Below are 8,120 nucleotides of genomic sequence, written 5' to 3'. Positions count from 1 at the left end.
CCAGATAAGGAGGCACTAACCTGAGGTTGTGATTGAGTTGTCGAGACAAGAGGTTGTTGTATTGCAACCTGAGAAACTTGGGGTTGACATACAATAGGTAGCGCTTGTACTTGCGACGCAATAACCATACCAGGTATAGTGGGAATATTCGACACAGGGTGGACTGGTTGCATTGAATATGCAACCCTTGGTTGCTGAGGCAGTATTGGTACCCAACCGCTGGATGTAATTCCAGTTTGACCTAAACTTTGTTGTAAACTCCCATATGGTTGTTCTATGGGAGGGAACAATGAAAAGGCATACTGCCCTCCATATGGTGGCAATCCAGTACTTAAAGGGTAGATTGGCCTTTGAAGACACATTGGATCAATTTGTTGAGTTTCAACATAAGAAATACCAGATGATAATCTGGATGAAGAAATAGGAACTAACCATGTCGTCGAAGCAGTCCCTGATGGGACTCCGGCTTGTTGTTGATAACTTTCCGGGACAGATGGTATACCATTGAACATCGTTGGAGTAGCAGTAGGAGGCTGTGCCACTGCTGTGTCGGACGACACAGTCCCGAATGTCGACGGTTGTTCAGACATATCTAGTCTATCCAAAAGATTTTCTAGCGATTTCAATTGACTTTCTTCCACGATCGTGGATTACTCGATCAACTAAAACAAAGGGGAAGTATGTTTCCGAATTAAATGAATTTTAGACGCCTTGACACAACTTGTTTTTTCAGTTTTTAAGAGTCGAGAAAAAACAAAAGATGACTCTAGTCTCCTTCGATTTTTAATGAGCCTGAAGTGACAAGTGCTCAGATGGACCTTTTCCGTTAAGGAGTCTGAAAAGGAATGAAAGGGACTGCTCTGGAGTTCTAGATAGAGGGTGTGCCAAACCAATCGAAAAACCGCAGAATACTTTTTAGGGTACGGGCGGTCAATCTTCCCGAATGCTGTGTTCAGTGCATTGCGATCAGTAGGGCGGCCGACACGGCTTCCTATGGATAAAGGTTTTATGCCTATAGGGGTCTCCCAATATATACTCGACGGTACGTGGGAGCACAATCCGTACTGGCACTTATCGTCTCTCAGGAGGAATCACCCAACCATCAGTGAGGCCGACAGTAACCAGGTTTTACGACGCCGGAACACGTCTCTAGCCTAGACCTCTATGTTGTGCGTTAAGTTACAAAGCGTTGTTAAGTTCATTCAATTTATTTTAGGTTGATATTTCTTAGAAGTTTGCCTTTTTGGATCACCACGAGATGTAGATACAATTCCTAAATGCAGTCTAAAGATGATAAGCAAGCATTTATCTCTTTTCAACAATGAAAATCCTAGCTACAAGGGGAAAAGAAAGACACAATCTTTTCTCAAAGAGCAAAGAGCACACTGTAAATGCACTTTTCCTAAATCAAACCATACAAACTATCAATATGCAAATGCACAAATGCATGTATTTGTTTTCAATTTCTTAATATTGATGCCTAAAAAGAAAGCTGTTGTACAAATTTGAATTCGATTTCAAGTGAAAACATAAACAAGTTTTTTTTTTAAACCAAAAAGATGATTACGACACTTTATGATTTTGAAGTAAACACTTGTTTCGACACTAGAAATTCATAAATTCAAACCAAAAGACAAAAGTAAAAGTGCAATCAACTGTCAAACTTAATCCTAAGATCAAAACGAGACTTACGACAGGTCTAGATCTAAGGGCGACAGTATGACTAGTTTACTTTTGTAATGGGAAACTGCAAATGATGTAACAAATACACAAACAAATAGAGTTTCTTTTATACAACTGAGGCGGAATTAAGGCAGAGAAAAGGGGTTTTCAGATAGGTACACAGACTGATAATAGGCTGCAAAAAACAGAGATAAAACTGAACACAAGGATGCAAAGAACCACAGCTGCACAGGGCAAAGGCTGATCAGCGCACCTGCAGAACAGAGAAACTGAATTGCAGCGCAGGTAGCCCTCTCGGGACCTGCGTTGAAATGCAGATTCTCTTCACAGAGCCTACGCTGAAGCAAAAACGAGAATTGTCTCTGGGTTTTGGGTCACGGCTTGCAGTTTGATCTGAGGTTTTTGGCTGGATAAAGGCTATCAATAAGGTACAATTAGGAGGATGATTTAAAGGAGGACTAAGAGATATCACAAAGGGCAGTTAGAGCATTTGTGGATCTGCTTGTTCAGATCATAAACAGGCCCAGTGAGTGGACTAGAGTGGCAGATCTCTACTTTGCATTTGTAAATGGCAAATTTAGTTCGATTCAACACTCCTAAGTTTATGAGAAGAACAACAATAGAAACACAAATAAACTAACTAGATATGATCCCCAGCGGAGTCGCCAATTTGTTGTTGGGAAAAGTATCCATTCAGAATGCCCCTATCCCACTCTAAGGTGTGATAGTGCCTTAGCAACAAACAAGGAAAACTAATTGAGTATTTCTTCCTTATGAAATGTAAATGAGGAGGAAGGATGTAACTAACCTGTGTGTTCCGCTAGTTTGTTGATCCAATCGCTCCTCTCTTCAGTGGCTCCCAGCTCCTTGCTCCTTCACCGGCCCAGCTTCACCGAATTCCTGCAAGATCATAAAAGAGAGAAACTACACGAAGATATAGATATACATTCATAAAAAGCTCAAGATCAGATTAAGCTAAACATGCAAATATAACACAACATCATTGATACACAACATGTAGGAGAAACTCAAATAGTTTATTGATATGATAAGAAAGTCCAAGAGGAGATACAACCAAGTGAGTTCCGATCCAGCATCTACCTCCCAGCAAAGGAATCCCTTCCTCTCCTCCAACAAAGCATAAATCACCCAATGTAGTAATCTCAATCTCAAACCAACAACAATTCTCTGCAAAGTACAAAATTCTAGCCCCCTGGATCTCTGGGTGAGAGACCCATATATATATGTAAGTAGAGAGGATGAGCCAGCTTATGTTTTGACTTGTGGCTTCTCTCTGTCAGTTCTTGCTTCCACTTGGAGGTTGAGAGCCTCTTACTCATCACTAGTCGAATTCAATGAGGCAAGTGTCACTGGAGAAGATTCTGGAAGCTTCCATGGTCTTTCCACCTTGTTGAATGAGGTTGCCATTTGTCATTTCCCGCTCAGCGCACCCTGGTAGTGCATTTAGGTGCATTGCAACACACCTAGCTAGTGTACTGGGGTGCATTGCAACGCAAGCAGCTAGTAGAGCATCTGAATTGATCCTGAATTGACTGCTTCTGAGTGGTTTTTGGTGGAGAACTTCTGGGAGAAGCTATCATTAGTTGACCTTGTTCCTTTAGGGGTAGGAACAACTCTTTTAGGGACTTTGGATCCCTTGGATTATGGACATTTCATGCTTATAGCTGTAAGGCACAAAAATGTCTATAACAAAGCTCCCCCGTGATTTCCCTTTTTCCACTATCCCCATTTCATCTCTAATCCAAACTCATTTTATAGCAACTCAGCAGGTCATAGTTCCACCTCCTTTACCACCTCTAACATCAAGCACAACTACAATTTCATCCTCCTCTCATATTCCAATCATGGAAGCTCAATATGCCCCTTTAGATTTACAAGCACCCTCGAATGCCATGACACAAAATTATGGACAACACATACCCCAATTTGATGGCACTGGGCCTATCACAACACAACAACACATAGACAAAATGAATGACTTCACAAACTTAGAAGAAGTTGATGACGATGATGTGAAAATGAGGCTCTTTGCACAAAGTTTGGTAGGGGAAGTTAGAAAATGGTACAGAGGGTTGCCAACAGGAAGTATTGCAGATCTACAACAATTTCACCAAAACTTCCTTTCAAGATGGGAAGTGAAAAGAATCCCCTTCATATCCTTGCGAATATGAAAGTTTAAGGAGAGATTTTGGTGAAACAGTTTAGAATGATTGTAATAGATTTAACAATATTTAAAATTCTATTCCAGCAGCAATAAAACCTCCACCAGGACTAGCTTTAATTCGATTTCCAGATGGATTTGATGTTGATATGGCTTATCAATTAAGAGAAAGAAATCCAAATACCCTAGAAGAAATGAAAAAAAAATGTTGTTAGTGTAGAGGCGAATTTGTTAGCCAAGAGAGAAAAGTTAAAATCTGAAAGAAGAGTGACCATTAAAGAAGAGCCTGCTTCTTCATTAGATGCAAAATTGGATACTTTAGTAGAAACCATGGAGAGAATGATGGAAATAATGACTTTGATTGATAGATCTCCACCAAGAGAACCACAAGGGGTTCCTCATATTAGGAATCCAAATTTTAGAAGGAACCAACCCCAAATTAAGCAAAGAGAGCCAGGAACGCCAGTGGATCAACAACAAATTAGACCTCCTTTTTAGGAAAATTATGCAGAGGAAGAAAATGAGACAACAAATGAGGGAAAAGAGAATCAGATTAATCTTCTTGGTGAAGGAGAATTAGATAATGTTTTCTTTACCATAGAGGAACACGATTTTTTCTTGTTATCTCAACAAGATGTCATGCCTACTGAATTAGAGGATTATAAAAAGGGTTATCAAAATGATATTATGGAAGTGCACAAACAATATAATCTAAGAAGTAAAAAAGATGTAGAAAATCTTCCTAAAAATATCCAAATTGATACACCTTCTACAAGTCAAACAAAAACCAATCGTCTAACGGAAGTTCCTCAAAGACATGATACAAATCAAAAAGAGGTCGAAAAGCCTCAACCTTCTTTCAATATTGAAAATCATTATCAAAGGTTAAAATTTCTATTCCTCTGATTGAATTGATGAAAAAGAATGTGTATAAAAGTCAAGTTATAGAAGTAATAAAGATAGATGAGGGAACAAATACTGTGAACTAAAGTGATGACCAACCTAAATTGTTATTTGGACCTGAAGTTGAAGGAAAGTCACAAGATGGTAATGTGCCACCATTTTAAGTTAGTCTTAACATTCATTATTTCATTTGCCGGTCCTTATAAGTCGAGTCACTAAAATGACGTAATGTGGAATATTGTCTAAAAGGCCATTTGCGTGCGATGGATCCAGAGCCAGGTGATTCAAAGGCAAAAGCGAGAGCAGGGACAAACATCGTAGCAGATCCAGATCAAGTTCACCAAGTTTGAGTTGGATCATCTCTAGTCTGATAGGTGAATCCATATCCACAACCTATGCTAGATTCTGGTGCTTCACATAATCTCATGCCCGAAGTGATTATGGAAAAACTCAGATTAGATATAACTAGACCATATAAAGAACTTTTCTCTTTTGATCCAAGCAAAGTAAGATTCTTAGGTTTGATCAAGGATTTATGTGTAACCCTGGCCCAAATCCTAGCAAAAAGTGTGGTCATGGATATTGTTGTGGCTGATATAGCTCCTAAATATGGGATGCTTTTATCAAAATCACAGGGAGAAAAGATGGATGGAACTTTGCAGATGGATATGACATATGCAACTATTTCTATCTTTGGGTAACAAAGGAGATTGTACAGGGAGATTCTGATTAAATATATGGTAAGCAGCCAAGACAAACCCAACAATTATCCACTTTATTGTGTACATTCAGACATGGATTATTTAATTCTATATAATGACATATGTTTACAAGAAAAAGTGTCATATATGGAAAGTCAATCAATTAAAATAGAGGATGCAAAGTTAAAGACTGAAATAGAATATAATAATAATGAAGGTCTTTGGCATATGGATTTTGATGGGGCAATCAGTAAGGAAGGAGCAGGGGCCGGTGTGTGGATCTTAGACACAAATTCAGGAAGATCATAGACATATTCCTACAAGCTTAATTTCCAATGTAGAAAAAATGTAGCTGAATATGATGCTCTTATTATGGGGTTGCAGTTATTGAAGATATCAGGAACCAAAAGAATTTTAATTCATGGAGATTCAGAATGCATCATAAATAAAATTAAAGGTGAGTATTCAACCAAGCATCCTAGATTGAGGGCATACATAAATGTTGTCTTAGATTTTTTGTAGTGTTTTCCAGAGTATTAGTTGTCTTTGATTCTTGGAAATCAAAATGTGTTTGCCCATGTGTTAGCTACCTCAACAAGTACTTGTAAAATTCCCTTCCACCCAAATAAGAAGTATGGGATTGAGGTAAAACATAGGTCTACTGTCCCGGATAACATAAGGTACTGGAAAGTGTTTGACAATGACAAACAATTAGAATTTTCTTTTACAATTAAAGGGAGAGTTTGAAAATGTGCATATTGATATAGAAAATACTGTTAAAGATGATGGAAATTTTTTTTTTGGATCAAACTAGTGAGAATTTTGATAAAGATGAAGTAGAGCTTGAAGTATTGAAGTTAACATATAATGTATTACTAAGAGGTTTGGTACCACTTCAAGAATTATTTGATTTTAATGATGTGGCTCAAAAGCCCAAAATGCAACCTATGGGAGCCGAAGTAGAGGATTGTAACATAGGGACTGAAGATAATCTAAATATTATGAATCTTTCTAAGTCTTTGCCTCAGGAAGAGAAACATAAATACATTAATCTATTGAAAAAATACTTTGATGTTTTTTCATGGGGATACAAAGATTTGAAGACCTATGATACCAAACTTATTCAACATACTATTCCTATCAAAGAAGACCAGAAACCTTTCAAATAGAAGCTACGGAGAGTGAATCCCCTTTTGCTTCCTTTAATTGAAAAAGAGCTAAGGAAGATTTTTGATGCCAAGATTATGTACCTTTCATATTTTCTAAATGGCTATTAAATCTAGTACTAATGAAGAAAACGACTGAAGAAATAAAATTATGTGTGGATTTCCAAAACCTTGACAAAGTCTCTCTCAAAGATAATTACCATTTATAGAAAATGGATCATATTCTACAAAGGGTAGTTGGTTCTAGTATAATTTCATTGCTTGATGGTTTTTCGGGTTACAACCAAATTTTAGTGCATCCAGATGATTAAGAGAAAACAACCTTCACAACATCATGGGGAACTTTCATGTATGTGGAGATGCCCTTTGGGATTATGAATGCAGGAGAAACATTTCAAAGAGCAATGGAAATTACTTTTGTAGATGATAAGGATAGATTTATTGTAATATATTTGGATGACATCACTATGTTTTCTAAAACTGATGAAGATCATTTGTTTCATTCAAAAATTATCTTCGAGAAATGTAGGAAATTTGGTATTTCTTTGAATCCTAAAATGTAACTGTTCGGTCTAGAAGAAGGTAAACTGCTAGGTCATATAATTTCAAAATATGGTATCCAAATTGAACCTAGTAGAATTGAGGCTATTATGAAAATTGATTCCCTAAGAAACAAAAAAGAAGTGCAGTCTTTCATTGGTAGAATTAATTTTCTGAGGAGATTTATCCCAAATTGAGGTGAAATTATAAGATCTATCACCAATATGTTGAGAAAGGACAATGAAATAAAATGGAATGCAGAAGAAAACACATCATTTAGTGAGGTAAAGTCAAATTTGACTCATGCTCCTATTTTAGCCAGTACCGATTTCACTAAGGATTTCATTATTTTTTCTTTCGCTTCAGAACATACTATTACAACAGTACTAATGTAGAAAAAGAAGGAAGGATATGAGAAGCCCATATCATTTTTCAGGAGGGGGTTAAGAGATGCTTCTTTGAAATACAATATTATGGAAAAGAAAGCTTTTGACCCGGTAAAAGCTTTGAAATATTTCAGAGTGTATATCTTGCATTCTCACATAATTGCTTTTGTTCCCAATACAATAGTAAAGGATATCCTTACTCAAAATGTTCAAGATGGTAAAATGGGTAAATTGATAATTGTTATTTTAGAATATGATATTGAGATTAAGCCTACAAAGCTTAATAAGGGCCAAGGGTTAGCTAAATTAATAGCCGAATCAAATTTTCATGCATTGGACATCAATTTTACTGTTGCTCTAGATGATGAAGAAGAATCTGTCCAACATATATTAGAGAGTTTTGTTACTTCCACTTGGTACACAAACATGTTTTATGTTTTATAACATTTATAAGATCCACTAGGTTTTACAAAGACTAAAGTAATATTTTTGAAAGTGAAAGCTATTAAATTCTGCATTCTAGATCAAGCTTTATATTGGAAGGATGCTGCGGGGATTT

The sequence above is a fragment of the Pinus tabuliformis genome, chromosome 8 (genome assembly GCF_031772625.1).
Source record: "Pinus tabuliformis cultivar Carrire ecotype Pingquan chromosome 8, CPIR1, whole genome shotgun sequence".
NCBI lineage: Eukaryota > Viridiplantae > Streptophyta > Pinopsida > Pinales > Pinaceae > Pinus > Pinus tabuliformis.
This window is presented reverse-complemented; position numbering follows the sequence as displayed.